The following is a 17,024-nucleotide window of genomic DNA, read 5'->3' as shown; positions in this document are numbered from 1 at the left end:
ATGAAGTAATATGGCTTGAGACTGGAAATGCAGTTTCATTTATAAAGTTTTACTACTTTAATAAACAAAATCTAAACAAATCTTTGAACAAATTTAATGAAGTATTTCCCACTGTTCTCTCATTTTTTTTGACAAATAGTATGTACATAAAAATATAGAAATAAACATTTTTCCTGGAATAAAGATAGAGGTTTATGACTTTATTCAAGGTATTTGTCTCTTTCTGGTTCACTAAATTTCCCTATCTCCTCTGCTAAATGAATTTATAATGTTTATGTTGGGAAATTATATACTCTTCTAAACTGGGTAGTATGAAAATGATATTTTGAGCAAGGCAAAGGAGAAACAGGAAGGGAACATTATTAGTCCTTCCTTTTCCTTCCCGGAGTTTAATATCCAAAGCAAGTAATCCAAAGGTTCTGTGAGTAATCTTATTCAACCTTCAGAATGCAGTTGAGTTACTTAATAATGGAATCTGGAAATGCACTTGTTTTTAAAAGAAAAGAACAACAACCTTTTCCAGTTAGAGAAGAAGGTAACTTGGCAGAATGTCTTGGTTTTATGTGCCAATCAAGGTGAAAGGTTGGGACGACAACATTCTTACTACATGTTTCTTCTAAGGAATTAAAAGCAGTGGAGTCAAATATGCTGAACTTCTATTCATTAAAATAAAAAGAAAATACCTTGAACACAATAAAATTATTGCAAAAGTTTACATAACAGCTTTTGACTATAGCTTGGTAGAATTCATCCTTCAACCCTTACAATGAAAAACACAGACCTGGTATCGTTTTAAACTTAGTTTTAGGCCAAAACAGTGATTATGACAGAAATACTGAATTTTCTGCTACAAATTTGCATGTTGATAAATGAAGATTATGGATTGTAGATTACCTTTCATGTGGTTTCTTTCCTTCTTGACTGAGTTACATCCAGAACTATCAAGAGGAACACTTTTTGGTTGATTCATAAAGTGCTTCCCGTAGTATTTCCATTAATACAATATCACCATGGCAAATTCGAGTTTAGGGACACATAATATATAAAGGTTCCCTATTTCTCTTTAAAAGGCATTATAATAGACAAAAAGGGGCTTAAATATTTTACATTACTACTTAGTTAAAATTAGAGATGTTTCTTCCCTTTGTTCAAATTTCATGAAGTAGGAAAAATATGATTGTATTTCTATTAAAAATCATCCTTGTTCAGACAATTCTTCTGGAATTATGTTCCAGTCATTTTCCTAGAAAAGTGAGCCATAAATATTAAATCAAATTTATTGAGGTTATCTCTCATTTACATGGTTGGATGGGTCTAAATGACAAAGGTTTATTACTTGTAAGTAGTAAATGTTTAATTTATTTTTTTCACTACTGTTAGGATGAATACAAGCAGTGTTTTGAATGGTTTTAACATAATGAACCACTTATTTTATTAGGAAAAGTTATTTCTCAAATTATAAATAAACTTCAAGATATTGTTGCTGTTACAATTACATATTATCCAACTTAAATGAAGAGATGATACAATCTTCATCAGGAATAATGAACCCATATTCTCAAAATAAGCCAATGGGCATTCCCCCCTTCTCAAACTTTAATGGCATTTTATTACTCATTTATCTAGTTTGCTCAGAGCTCCTTTCACTTCCCCCACAAAAAAACCTCCCACACAATTTTTATCGCAGAAAACAAGCACAGAATCAGAAATTGTTCAGTACATTTTAAAGAGATATTTGTCGTGTTTTTGATGCATAAGATCATATTTAAACTAAGTCAAAACAACTATTTTAGAATAATTGCCCTACAGAAAGCAATTTTCAGTGTGTGATAGGTAATTTCACTTATTACTTCTTGGTCTTTGAAGCAAACTATCCCCTGAGAATACTGTAAAGGTGTCACACATGCACTTTTTAGAACTGAGCATCAAAGGACTGCTTTTATTAACAAATGTGTGCTCAAGAACAATGGTTCTCTTAAAGCAAAAATATTTCTTCTATCTAAACCTCTTATGATGGTAAACAGTGCCAAAGTTCTGGAAACAGAAAAGTTTGATGAACTTCTTGTTGATGAACAAACAGTTAAAGTACTATATATGTAAGTATTGTACTAAAAGTGATGGGTAGTAATACACATAGTCCTTGACTTACAACCATTTGTGTGAAGTTACAGTAGCACAGAAAAAGTGATTTGAGACAGTTTTTCTCATGACTGTTGCAGCACCCCCATGGTCACATGATCAAAATTCAGATGATTGGCAACTGGTTTATATTCATGATGTTTGCAGTATTCTAGGATCATATGTACCTTTTGCAACCTTCTGACAAAGTCAATAAGGAAAGCCAGATTCACTTAACTTAACACTGCAGTTGTTACTAACTTAACAACTGCAGTGATTCACTTAACAACTGTGAAGAAAGGTCATAAAATAGGAGCAAAATTCACTTAACAACAAAAAGTTTGGCTCAATTATCACCATAAATCGAGCGCTACCTATATAACCTGAGATACTTATGTTTCAGAGAAAGTATCTTTTATATTGATCATTCTCTCATATGTTGCTTCAACTTTCAACTCTATATAAAATGAGAAGCAGGTTTTTAAATTTTCTTCTCTGAGATCAACAATTAATTTATAATTATATTTTTTGAGGAAAAACAAAAGTTTATATTGTATCTGATTTAGGATTGGAATGTTTTCCCAGGTACAGATTTGATTTGTTATTTTTAACTTGATGTGGGCCCTTTGGTTTTAGTAAACAAAGATGTTTAATCTTTTTCAGGCTTTCAATAATCATAAATGTGAATGGGAGTTTCCTACTCCTATAGCACAATCTGATTGTATTCATACAATGTTACAATATAACTACGGTAACCATTTGTAAGATTTTGGTCTTTTGGATAGCATATAGTTAGATGAAAACTTCATCTCAAGTGAGCAAATCCTTTACTTTACACCTGGAAACACTATATATAGTTTTAAACAATATTACAATCCACAAACAGTTCATACAGTTGTAAGATTCAATCTTACACGTAGTTGATAATACTTAATGTTATTGAATGAATTGGAGTAACTTCAGATTAGGCAAATTCAAATTAAAATGCAAAGATTTGTGTTGGAGCACATAGTGATGCATATATTAAGGAATTAGCTGAATTTCTTTAAAGTAGCTACATCTCTTTTTTGGCACTGTAAAGCTGCTATGTAATTCCAGGAAATATAGATTTAGTTTACTGAGTTGCTTATAGGTATTAAATACATGCTCCTGCGTGTCCTGAAGCAGCTTTCCACATTGTCATCTGAAATTCTGCACAAATTTAACACAGAGGAGTGCACTTTTAATATTTATTATGCAGAAAAAAGAAAATGAAGCCTACTTATAATAGCCAGACAAATTTCATTTGCAGAATTTCCAAGTGTTAAAACTTATAATGGCTCCAAGTACATAAAAAGGTAAAAGTCCAACTCTAACAATATTAGAAAAATGCAAGGGAACCTGTCCTGCTGTTTCTTTCTCCATGGCTAGTCTCTCCCATGTAATTTTCAACCAACCAAAATCACCTCTATTACTGAAATTCAGTGGGGAAAAATGAACTCTTGGGAAGAAGTGGTGGAAGGTAGTAGTAAGTATAGTTATGCATCCCTCAAGTATTCATCCTCTTTGCGTCAAACAGGATGCCATCAAATACTTTGTACTATATGGCGGATTATGGATGGCTCACCATGTATTGTTGGATGGCAGTCACTGCCATTGGCTATGTTGTCAAGGTGTGATAGGAATTGGAGTTCAGCAGGATCAGGAATGATAGCATATTTTGCCAACCCTCCTGAGCATGAATGATGTTCTATTCAGTAAAGTCACAATATCTATAGCACTAGCACTTAGCAACTAGACTTACAGGGTTCATAGGGTTTTACAGCTCTCTCAACTAGTTTACAGAATCAGCATACTGCCCCCAACAAATTGGATCTTCATTTTACTGACCTTGGAAGGATGGAAGGCTGAGTAAACCTTGAACTGGTTATGATTCGAACTGGCAGCCAGCAGAATTAGTCTGCAACACTGCATTCTAACCACCATGGCTCTATAATACCATTAATCAGCACTTCTTTCAAAATAAGTGAAATTTTAGAAAAAGCACTTAAGATAAATCAAATATTCTTAATTGTTTTAAAAGATGCAGGAATTACTATCTTGGACTTACCTTTCCAGGTTGATCTTCGTATATCTAAATCACTATTTGTTTTATAAGATGGTGTCTAAGTTTCCGGTATTGGAAATGAACATGCAGATGGCAACCAAATGTTATTTTCTGTGGAAAATAGTTAAAGCGAGCTTAAAATTTGCCATATCAAATAATGATGCCCTATCATGTGTAAATAATCATAAGACCTTCTGAAATCAATTATCAAGATCACCTGGTAAGCCCCAGTTTATCCAAATATTCATTAACACAGCTTATTTTTTTAAAAAATATCTTTCCTCTTCTTGGAGTCCATGAAAGCAACCATTACCCTCTGAACTGAAAGAAAGCAGATCCTGAGGTAAACATCTGCTGGCTGTGTATATAACAAGGTCCAGAGAGACTTATCCAGAAGTTGCCTCTTTTAATCCAATGCTGAATTATGTTAGAAGATGTTTTCTGTGCTTTCAGAGCCACAGAACTTCCAGAACTGCAAGGCTTCCAAGACTTAGTATCTCTTCAGCCTTTCCCAAGGCACCCAAATACTATCAGAGGCACTGAAACTATGGCAACTGAATAAGAAAAGAGCTTCCATGATTAATAGATGAAGAGGCTAAGGACAGTGTCAAGCCAAACTATAATTTTAGAATGACAGAGGAATTAGCATAGACTCCTGTCAAACTTGCATTAAGCAGATGATTTTAATAGCTATCAATAAAAATGGGCTATATGCAGATATATGATTAAGTTATAACAAATTATTTGCTTCCTTATTTCTCTTCCTTAGAAGATGCAAAATGTTTTGAAAGGCATAATCAAGACTGAAGCAGTGAAGGGATACCCAGTTTTGTGAAATGTGACATTGGAGAGGAAAATTTAGGTTCCTGGTGTCAAGGTATAACCTTTAATTATTTTATTACAAAGACAAAAACAATACTTTCCTTTACAGTAGCTGCAAAACAATGTTCATTTTAATTGCTGGAAAGTTTTGGATCATGCCTACCAGCAATCATGGATTATGCATAGAACAAATTCTATTTTTAAAGACATAACACAATAATCAAAATTTCACCCTATAAAATATTATATCTTTCACCTAGACTGGCTGAATCCCTGCAATAAAAATACCAGGATTTTTTTATCCTGTTCCCCCTGAAGTATTTGGTTTCTGCTGAAAGCAGCCAAAACCAAAATCTATAGCATACTTGTCCAATATTTTGGCTTGCCTGGACTGCATTGAGTGAAGAAGAATTGTCTTGGGTCACATATAAAATGCATAATATAGTTAATGTATATAAATTGCATAATAATGTTAAATATTTACAAATATTACAACCTGTCCAAAGCCGCAGGTTGCACACACTTAATCTGTAGGGTGATGGTTTCTATTGATACAAACATAAACTTTTTAAAAGAATGCTGGATGAGTCCTCAGACTGACATGCATATAGAAATTTCCTTGACAGTTAGAACAATTAATCAGTGGAACAATTTGCCTCCAGAAGTTGTGAATGCTCCAACTGGAAGTTTTTTAAAAGACGTTGGATAACCAAGTGGTGTAGGGTTTCCTGCCTAAGCAGGGGGGTTGGACTAGAAGACCTCCAAGGTCCCTTCCAACTTTGTTATTCTATTCTATTCTATTCTATTCTATTCTATTCTATTCTATTCTATTCTATTCTATTCTATTCTATTCTATTCTTCTAAATAAAACACCACATATTTCTACATGGTATGACAGATTCCTTCCTACACAAGTTTTGCTTCATAGCTACAAAACAAAATTGGAAAGACCAATGTATTCCACAAGAATTCCAAGTCCCTGCACTGAAACCCTGTATATAGCAATTGTTACTATTAAAAATACTCTTAAAAGGAAAGGTCAGTACTGAATTCAGTGAATTACCATATGTCTCTTCTCTTGAGACGCAGCAACTGTCAGTTCTGTTTATAGCTGGCTTATCATTTTCCATTTCTTTTTCAGTCTGCACACAGTTAGTTTTGGATTTTGTTTTAAATAGATCATGAACTGAGGGGTGCGGAACAAGAAATTATGTTATTTGGTACACTACTGGGCGTGATAACATTCCATGTGAAATTGTTTCAAGCTTTCAAGGAAATTAAATTGTGCCATTTCCCAGCAAAATAATAGGCTATGGGCCTGTCAAGCAGAATTCAACATGCCTAAGACATCGCTGCTTTTGCTTGAGTTAAATTTAAAATACAAAAACTGACTATTTGGAAATTTAATTTCTTATTATTTTTACATGTATTTGCTAATACGTAATGTATTCATGTTTATATATTTATCTATACGTGTATCTGTATTTTCTTGCTTCCAGTTCCTGCTCTGGTTTTTAATTAGTAGCTTTTATGCTCCATGCCAACATTTCTAGATTGTATAGATCGGGGTTGCCAACCTTTTGGACCTCAGGGACTACCAAACTCATAATTTTAAATCCCAGGAACCACTAACTGGTTCTGTGGGTGTGGCCTAATTTGTGGATGTGGCTTGGTGGTCATGTGACTGGCTGGGCATGGCTTGTATGTAAATATTATAAATATTATAAAAATTTTTTATAAAAAAGAGCAACTTTTACCCAAAATCAGACAAAGCAGGCAGGCAGATTGAGTTGCTCACATAACCATTCAATGATCTATCTATTTACCATCAGCTAGCTCAGTCTGTCACAGAAAATTTGCTAGCAAGCAAACTCATAAAATTAACTCACAACACACCATGCATGTAAATATTGATTTTTTTATATAAAAAAGAACAATTTTTACCCAAAATCAGGCAAAGCAGGCAGGCAGATTGAGTTGCTCACATAACCATTCAATAATCTGTCTATTTGCCATCGGCTAGCTCAGTCTGTCAAAGAAAATTTGCTTGCCATGAGTCTGCACTGAATAATAAAACCTTCAGTCCTAAGGGAGGTTTGGCTGTGCTTAAAAGCAGAGACAAAGATCCAAAGACTAGCTAGAAAGCAAGAAATCCAACCATTTCCTGCTTCCTAACTAATCTAAATCTCACAGCTGATGGTCGGAAAAATAGCAATCTAATGGGCAAGTTTGCTGGGTAAGGAGTGAGTGGGTGGGGAGGGTTCCCATGGGCCATGTGGGTGGCTCAGTTTTGTGTTTCTGTGCAGCCTGGATTAATTGCTTGGGGGGGGGGGTACTCTGGAGATGAGATTTCTCTGCAGCCCACCAAAATTTTCTCCTGGCCCACTAGTGGGCCGCGGCCCACCGGTTGGCGACCGCTGGTATAGATTATATATACATACAAGCATGTAACTATCTTCTGACAGTCTGAACAGCTCAAAGGTTTTATTTTCAGTTTTCCACAGCAAGTTTCAGAAACCCAGGATAATGTCAGATAGGATAACGCTGTCTGAGTTGTAACTGCCTCCTCTGTAAAAGAGTTTCCCAAATGCTTTTTCATTAAAAGGTTATGGAACTACTAGTAAAAAATTAGAGCAATGATTTAATATAGTGATAGATTGAAGCTGTGATAGATTGAAGCTGTTATATTTACAATGCTAGCCCAAAGGTTTAATAATTTAAATAATTATTAAGTAAAAATATTTTGCAATTATTTTGTATATAATTCAGTAGAGACATCTTAGTATAGTGATAACTATACTATATATTCTACTAAAGCTCTATTAATAACTACACTATACTGGTTCAATAACTCAATGGAAAATTATAGACATCTGGAATGAATAAATTAAAAGTCAGTAAATTTTTTAAACCGAGGATTACACAAATCTGCCTCTGTTTTTTCATACTGGGATTATTAGACTTCCAGTGGTAGAAGCCCACCAGAAAAATTGAGATATTAATTCAACATTTGAGACCAAAATCCTGATCGTATAATTAAGAACTGCTGACCTTTCTTCCAGCACAATTTGACAATGTTCTTGGATTTAAGCCAATTGAGCATCAGTGAATTAGACTGTATAATTCAGTTTAAATCCAGTTATTTTACTGGATTACTTCATGAAGAGTAAGATAATCAACCAATGATAAATTCAGTTATATATACAGCATTACTGGCAATCAAACCCTGATGTATTTATTCAAAGCCAATTTCTAAATAACAGAAACCAAACTTTTATCATGTCAAATTTTCAGACTGACAAAAGCAATGTATAGATGGCTTTTTGTCCTCATCGTTGACACTAAATCATCATTGATGCACTAAAATAATGTACTGTGAGGTCATGTTATCAAGCAAAAGAAATTTCACTCAGTTGAGGTTAATGCTAAAAAAGTCTGAAATAATCTATAGAGGTTAATGGCTGAACAGTCAGAAACTACACAATATCATACTTTGGACCCACAATCAAGCAGAAAGTTGATGCTAACATAATGAATGCATGGGTGCTCTAAAAACTCACCAAATTCATTTAAACTTGGAATTAATAAGTTAATGGCAAATTACTTAGGGAAATGACTCAAACCTATGAAATTATTCATTTTGCAAGGCATCATATAGATTACAAGTCATATAGATAATTAGTGAGGATTTGTTGAGTTTAGGATTCATGGGTAGAGGTGAAAAATTAGCTAAAGACTAGCCAAGTAAGTCTTGAACAGAAAATGTTGTAACTCTAGGATCAATGCAACAGGATTATAGGTTAGAGTCCAGAAGGCTACAAGTTCTAGTGTTACAAATCTGATTCCTGTTGTTAATAATTATGTTGCAACCATAGGTTAAAGCAGCAGCTGCAAACCCAAAGGCAGCTGTATCTTTGTCAGGTGAATTGATCGCAGCATATCTCTTACCTATCTTTGCTTTGAAATGTAATTAGTTAATTACTGAAAGCATTTCACGACCCACCAATTAAAGACATTGCAGAAGAAAGTCTACCTTCCAACTAGTTCTGCTGCAATAGAAAAAATGTTGGGAAAGATGAAATCAAGAAACAGATTAACAACTAAGGAGATGACCAATGTCCTACACTTTCTATTGTTAGTTTTTTTCTCTTAGACATTTAGCTACATGTTAAACATACTTTAGGTAGGAATTAAGTCTTTGCTTTGACATATGCTGCGTAGTGCCCTGAAACAGTTTGCAGTCACAGTGAGTAAAATATTCTATATTCTGAAAAGACTATCAATATTCTAAATTACATAAATTCAGGGGAGCTTAGTTTCTATAAAGTGGAAATAGATAACAAGGCAATAGTAACTACGTTCTGATCTATATGCTAAATTAGAGCCCAAAACAAACAAATGGCCTGCAGCTTTATTTAAGACAATTTTAATGCTTTCACGCTAAACACTAAACCATAATTTGTTGGACAAACCATAAGATGTAAATAAAAATGAATGATTTATACATCACACTAAACTGAAAATAAAACACATTATGGCTTACTGTAGTATGTAAAACAGGGATTCTAGCCATCTCTTTCAGGTTCACAGTAGCATATTTTTAAAATATTAATTCAAGGTCAGAGAATCCAGAGTTATCCTTGTGTTTCGTCCAAGACATGATTTCCTCATGGCCGTGTCAATGCTCTAAGCAGGTAGGAAATGCTGGGGAAAACCAGGGCTTCCTATTCCTACCCTAAATCCTGAGTTCTGTGAATTCTGTTTTATTTCAGGCAGATGATCCCACTGATTTCAATGCAACCATTCTCCTGTCCATAAGATTGTTCAATCTTACATGTTTTAGCCTTTGAAAGGTTAAACCCATCACTTATTATCTGTCTTGAAGATAATACTTTATTTTTCTTTCAAATGCATCTTCTCTTATTTCTGTCCATATATATTTTGTCTCAAGAATTTAGAATGTTAAAATAACACATTCAATATTGCAATATTATACTAAACTTATCCTTTATCTTTTCAGAATAGTAAGTACTTGTTTACACAGTTTGTATGTGGCATAACAAGGTATTTTTGTCAGTAGGCAGGATACAACATATGTACAAGGGGAGTTCAAATAAATTTCTTTTATATCCTCTATTTTAGGAAACCACGTGATTGTTTTCCTGTTGCATTTATGTAAGGTTCTTCCTACTCTTGCTGAAATAACACCTTTCCTCCCCCTTCTCCCAAAGACGCAAATAACTTTACAACTGCCCACTTCCTTTTAATGAACAGAGTTTTGTTTTGAATTTATCACAGGTCATTAATTTGCTCTTTTAAAAAAAATCAATCAAAGCAACTCTTTGCCTTTAACTCCTGCAGTCTTCTCTCTCTCTCTCAAGAATACAACAAGCATTACTTCAACCGTTCCAATTATATATCCTGTGTGAAGCATACCATCTATTTCTGTTAGTATTAAAACAGCTGGGGATTTTTGCTAGACCTGTTCTTTATTCCTCTCCTGCCAGTTATTTCCCATTCAGGAACAGTGGATTAGAACATGAAGTACATCTCTTTAATCATTAGGGAAAAAAATAAACATTTTTTATGATGGAAAGCATGAGCAACATATGTGGACATTAGGTTTTTACACATGGTTCAGATCTTCTTTGATTTGTTGCATAAAACAATGGAACCAACTATCTTCTATTATACCATTTCCTTCCCCGCCCTTCATGTTTTAGTTTTTACTGGCAGGATGTTCTCTCCTCAAGAGCCTATATATATTAAGCTATTTTGGAAGAGATTTTCATAAATAGAAAATATTAAGGGATAATGGTCTGTATGTTACTTCCTTAATCGTTACCCAGAAGGCCCTGACTTTTGATTTTAAGGTTTCCTAGGAGAAATCAATGGTCCAATTAAAAATATTCTATATTTCTTGTAGAGAAATATCCCTCATACATATGTTTGTATGCCTATATGAGTATTGTATGTGTTTATGTGTATAGACATCACATTTAGTTTTTTCAAAACATTGTAAAGATAAAGATCCATATTTTCTTGGTTTATTGTCAGACTGTGGTAACCAGTAGGATTCTTTTGCACGGAAAGGAAGTACAAAGACCACAGTGCTGGTTTTGTCAAGGACAAATAATAACATAAATGGATAATAGTTGGAGAGACAATGTTGCATTTTTATTTAATTTTAAGTCAATATTTAATCTTGGTTCTGAAATACTTGGCTTAGTTATTTCAATTTGACAGAAGTTACACAGTACTTGTGGTTAGTTTCAAGATATGTTTATAATTACCTAAAGTCCATTTTACTCTTAAAGTGTTGTGCATAACCAAATATTGGTCCCTGTTAACAATATTTAAACTGGTGATTAATTTGACATAGGTCTGGAGCTTTTCAAATACAATTATAAATATTCATTCATTTCCCCCAGCAAAAAAGATTGATTGATTTATAAAACCATGAGTACATATGAAAAACAATAATACCAAACCCACAACTTAATTACTTAATTCTACAGATTTTCACTTCTTTTTTGAACGAAACTTTTCCCAAACAATATTCTGTGCAACACAATGAACACTACAAACGTATTTTCCTATGTAAGAAAAAACCCCAAGCTTTTCAGTAAAACTTTCTGATAATATCCAAATGCATTTCTTAGATCTGAAATCCATACCCCCTCACCATATTTGGGTTACATGAGCACAGGAAGGGAATGATCCAGCAGCCTTTCATAAGCCCACTCAGCTCATCCCCCAAGGGGACCCCACCCCCAAATACCCAAGTTCCTTTCCGTTTCTCCAAAAGACCAGCAGGCGGGGAAAACAATTCATAGGAGATTGAAACCTCCCACCTTCACTCATGCAAAATCACAGCCGGACCATTTAACATAAAAAACCCTCTCAATTAAAAAAATATTCATACTGACATAATACACAAACACAACCTAAATTCTTCCCAACAGCACCATCTTCTGCCCTCAGAATCAATTTCATCTCCTACTGGCTTAAGATAGTTGTTGGTATAATGAACAGATTTCTTTGAAAGAATCTAGGTAGCTTTGGAAAAAAGTGACTGCAATTTTACTTTCCCCCCAGAATTGTACTTTCCCCCCAGTGCATTGGTAACTTGCTTCCATTAATCCTTTCTTCCTTTAGACTTTTAGTGCAGCCCAATCCTTTACTAAGGAAGGGGGAAAAAAAATCACAACTCTGCCCCCCAATTCCTTAGTATATTCTCTTCTCTGGTGGGAGAAGGAACCTAGGAGGTTCGCAGGTGCACAGGAAAGCTTTTTGTTTTGTTTTGTTTTGTTTTCTGTTCTGCTGTTTCCTGTCACTAATGTCCAATGAGGAGTTTGACAATTGTTCCAGGGGTCATGGAAAGTCATTCTGCCTATGCTTAAAGACACACCCTTTATTATTATCATTCCAAATGATTTAGCACCCGGTTCCCCACGAATCAATCCAGTGACTGAGTGATAGAGGTTGTTTCTTGTATCCCTGATAAACTTTGATTTCTGTTAAACCAATCTTAAACTGGCTAAATGCAAGGTGTATTTATAGATATACATACAGATATTCACACACAGAGAGACCCCTCCCTCTCTCCCTTTGCCTTCCCTGTCCACTGAATATTCACACAAATTAAACAAGGAAATTCCGTTTCCAGAAGCCCACTTTGTAATTGTTGTTTTCTCCGCCATCTCCTCCTTTCTCACTGTGTTCTTTCCCCAACCCCATTACCTGAGCACCGAATCTCTCTTCTGTGCTCCTCGTTTCCATTCTTTGTCCAATGGAAGGCTCTCTCCTAATCGCTTCCAACCACACCTCCTTCCACTGTTCACCTCTCCTTCTTCCCAAGTTACCCTTCCACACCACTCAGAGGGATCCGGGGGCCGCTGAGCCTCCCAGATAACTCTTCTGCCTCCAGACCCGGAGCTGCGAAGTCTTCCGCTATGGGACTTCGGAGAGCGAGGAGGGAAGGGGAGTGAAGGAGTGGCGGGGGGTGGGGTGGGGGGGACGGCGGCGGCGGCGGCGGTATGGAGATGCGAACGAAACGCGAGCCCCGCCTCACACCCAGTCTCCACTTCCCAAGGCAGGAAGTAAGCCAACATGTGGCCCAATAACCCAATTAACTCCCTTCAGCGGAGTTCGCGGAGCGTCTGCGTACGTGCGTGTGGCAACAGGGGCACAGCCGGGCGACACCCCCCCCCACACACACACTTTTGCCCCAGCAACAGCAGACGGGGGAAGGATGGCAGCAAGAGCCTTGCGCCGCCCGAGAGCTGGCAGGCGCTGAGCTGCCAGCCGTTCCCTTCCTTGACACATCCAGTAACACCCCACTTCCATTCCCTTTTGCTTCAGCTTAGCCTCTTAGGTCTCCCGGCAGAAGTAGAGTGACAGCCCCGCGCACGGACACACACTCCCCGCTCCTCTTAGGAAGGGGGCAGAGGAGCTCCGAGCTTGCGCCAACCCCAAGCTCCTGCCTTGCAAACAAAGCCAGAGGCGGGCGGCGGCGGCGGCGGCAGCGCCAATCGACACCAGTACCCCAGAGACCAGGGTGGGCACTAAACAGAGCGTCCAAGAAGGCGGAGAGGCGTTGGCTCAAGAGGAGAAGAGGGGGCGCCTGAGCCCCAAGTTCTCCGCCTTCAGAAAAAGCAAGCCAACCTGCCCCTCAGCCAACCTTCTCCTGCCCACATTGTCTCGGAAACAAAGACTCCACGCCCAGCTAAGCCCCCCAAGGAAACCTCGTGTCAAGGGATGGGCAGCGCCGAGCAGAAAGGCGACGGCGGCGCTCCCCATCGGAGCGCATTGTGCGCGCTTGCCGCTGCTTCGGCGGAGCAGCCGCCCCTTCCGCGGCGCCCGGGCAGCCAGCGGGGCAAAGTGGCCCAAGCTGCAAATAAATAAATAATAAAAATAGAGGGACTTCGGCGGGAGGGGGAAGGGAGAACGATCCCCGATCAATACCGCAGCGCTGGCGGTTCGGGCAAAGAAGAGCATGGCAACCGTTCTCTTCCACCATCCCACCGGCAAACATAATCTTTAAAAAGGGAGTCCAGCACGAGGGCCGGTAGGACAAGTGGCCTCGACATGCAACCTTCGCAAGCCTCGCCTTCTTGGATAAGCCGCCGCCGCCGCTGCCACTTGCCCCTCATTCTACTGCAGCCTCGCAGGACTTCGCAAAGCTCCGAAGCTCCTCGCCGCGCAACCTTTCCCGGCTTCCCGAACAATGCCCCGCGTGGATGCCTAAGACGCAGACAAACGGCGCGGAGGAAGAGTTCACTTACCTCGTCGGCGCATGTATTCGGAGCCTTAAAAAGACTAGCTGATGGAGCGTCCCATTTAGTAATCCAGTTAAGGGGATCGCTCAGCGAAACTCGATCCACGCTCGCCTTTGCAATCCTTTGTCATTATTACGGGGTGGGGGGGGAGAGCTTCTTGGAGAAACGGAGGGGGAGAGAGAAGCTTAGGACCCGAACTACTTTGGGGAAGGCGAACGCAATGTGTTCATCTCTACTGGAAGGGGGGGAGGGGGGAAGGGTAGGTGTGGGGAGAAGATGAAGCCTCTTCGATTACTCCTCGTCCAAATGCCACTCTGGTTTCCACTCCTGTAAGTCTCCTTCCGAAGGATCTGGGAAGTCCTTTCGTTGTCTTTTTCTGCCCTTCCCCAAAAGTGATGCCGGCTGGCGAGATCGCTTTGTGGAAACTCCTCCAAGGGAAGTAGCCTCGCTCGTGCGCCGGCAGGAAAGTACGCTTTTCCCAAGCTCTCTTGGTCATTGAAATGTGTTTGGGGATGACTTCGGAGCAGCGCCTCTCTCTTTCTCTCTCGATCTTCTCTGCCCTGCCTCTTCTCCCTTGCCAGACTCCGTCCCAACACTTTCTGTCACTGGAAAGCAGCTTGGCTGGAGGTGGAGTCAAATCCCGGGCTGGATTCCGTGGAAACGGACCGGCCCAATAATTATTTCCACCTACACCCACTTCTGCGCATGAATGAGTGTATGCCGATTGGGCGACAGGGTGGGTTAGTTGTGGTGTGTGGGTGGGAGGTATGTGTGAGCTTTGGACGCTGTCAGATCTCTTTCAAAATTAGTTCACCCTCCCCAACATCACCGCCGTGGCACATACGAAACAGATACGAAAGGGTGATAACTTGGTACCTTTCTATCCCACGCTCTTGGAATAAGTTTGTTTAATTGAAAATGTAAAGCTCTGGCTTTTTTTTTTTAATAGAACGGTTTTATTTTAAATTAAACAACTGTAAAGAAGAGTTCGAATGAAAAAAAAAATTGGACATATTTCCAAACAAGCATACTGTACCGTACTGAAGATTGAAGAAATCATCCGAAAGAACAAAACGCAAGAGGCACGTGTAGAATTAAAGCAATGACAATCGCACCGTAGTTATTTAAGTTTAATAGATGACTAACGCCTCTGCAATTTTATATACTTTAAGCATCCCACGCGTGCCCAAGAACTGGTATTTCCTTGCCTGCCATAGATAACTTACCAGTATGGGAGTGCAAGACTTCACGACAGCAGGATCTCCTCTGGAATTATAATACTTTGACCATTTCGCAGTCACTCGGACCAAAAGCTTTTGAGCTCAGAAGCATCCCTGGGACATCGGTGCGTACGTGTGCGTGCGCAATATTGAAACGCGTACAAGATAAATAAAATGCACAGCCATTGTTCTTTTAAAAAAATCTATTGACAAGGATGAAGCACTACTTGTCCCAAGATAATCTTAGAAAACTGGTCCATAGCCGTTAAAAATTAACTTCCTTTCCTTATCTGACCGTGAGATATTTACTCAACTTTTTCTTGCCTTTATCAAACTTTTAACTGCTCAACGCGATAGCGTGTCAACAACGGTGTAAAAAAAAAAATCAAAACAGAACGGAGGTTAACTCAATTGGGTCTAAGAAGGAGTTCGCCGAGGGAAAGGTGGTCGACAAAAAAAAAAAAAAAAAGGTCTACCCGATTCTGAAGAAATAAAACGGGCGGCGGAGGGTAGACAGAACTGCCGGACCCTGTTTTTGTCCAGCGAAGGAGCAGCGGACGACAAAACTCCAACTGAAGTCGCTGGAAAAACTCGAGGTTGCAGTAAGGAAGGCCAAAGCTTTCTGCCGCAACCTCTTCCCGTCCGGCCACGCGCAACTCCAAACTATCGGAGATCATCAGCGCGCGGCACACTCGTGTACTTTCATCCTACGTAACCAACGAAAAGTCCCATCGCCAAGGGAGAGAAATAGTAATTTTGCTTCTTGCAATTCGACGCTTTTGCCAGAAGGGGACGCTACGCCAGTGATGCTTTCAATAATCAATTCGACAAAAAGTTTGGCGCTTTACAATGAATGGTCCAACTCTTGAGCGAAGCCTTTGTGCGAATGCGAAAGCGTGCTGCTCTGCTCCCAGGACGTGTCTTTCTCTCCCGCCCTCCCACCCAAGGAACAGGATGGGCTCATCACGTAACGAGGAGCCGATGTGCCGGAGCGAGGACCGTCCTTTGGCTAAGTTCTCGGTCTCAGCCGACACTCCTGGCGATGCTGACCAGCGCGGGGTAAGCATTGCCCTCGCAGCAGGCAAGTGACAGCGTTGGTCGACGTGCCGGCCCTACGGGCTATACGCAGACAGTTGCGTGCGTGGCGAATGCTACTCAAATGCGTCCCGGAATGGCCATCACGTCGCAATCTTTGCATGGGAATCTCTGCCATTTCTGCCTGGACCACCCCGCGTCCCTCCCCACCATATACACCAAAGCGCAGCCAAAAAGCTACTGGCTGGGTTAATCCGTCTTTGCCTCGGAGCCAATCAGCCCAGCGAACAGCAGCAGCAGCAGCAGCAGTAGCAGCAGCAGCAATAAATTAATCTCTTCTGCAATCCCAGCCCCTCCCGCCGAAGAAACCGACTGGCTGCCGCTTATCTGAAGCTGCTTCTTCGGAGAGTCGTAACGTCTGCGCCCCTAACGGCCAAGGGGGCTCAACGCAAGAGGAAAGAA

General features: G+C 39.2%; 1 protein-coding gene across 15 annotated transcripts in view; it reads right to left on the bottom strand.

Moving 5' to 3' along the window:
• The window catches only part of SEMA6A (semaphorin 6A), a 181,076-nt gene extending 164,609 nt beyond the window's left edge, over positions 1–16,467 (bottom strand). For 4 of the 15 annotated variants that reach the window (XM_087926918.1, XM_087926925.1, XM_087926923.1 and 1 more), the window contains exons 1-2: positions 12,770–12,998; positions 4,208–4,315 (exon numbers count right to left, since the gene is read on the bottom strand). The gene's annotated coding sequence lies outside the window, so the exon portion shown is untranslated. Of the gene's footprint in view, positions 1–4,207; positions 4,316–4,421; positions 4,545–12,769; positions 13,005–14,313; positions 14,906–15,533 lie in introns of those variants that run through there. The other 11 variants (XM_087926917.1, XM_026720270.2, XM_026720278.2 and 8 more) reach the window with 7 other exon arrangements.
• Between the last annotated feature and the right edge of the window lie 557 nt (positions 16,468–17,024).

This window comes from Pseudonaja textilis, chromosome 2 (assembly GCF_049901715.1).
Source record: "Pseudonaja textilis isolate UNSWEBS1 chromosome 2, rPseTex1.2, whole genome shotgun sequence".
NCBI lineage: Eukaryota > Metazoa > Chordata > Lepidosauria > Squamata > Elapidae > Pseudonaja > Pseudonaja textilis.
The sequence above is the reverse complement of the archived record's forward strand: the minus strand, read 5'-3'. Positions and strand labels throughout refer to the sequence as shown.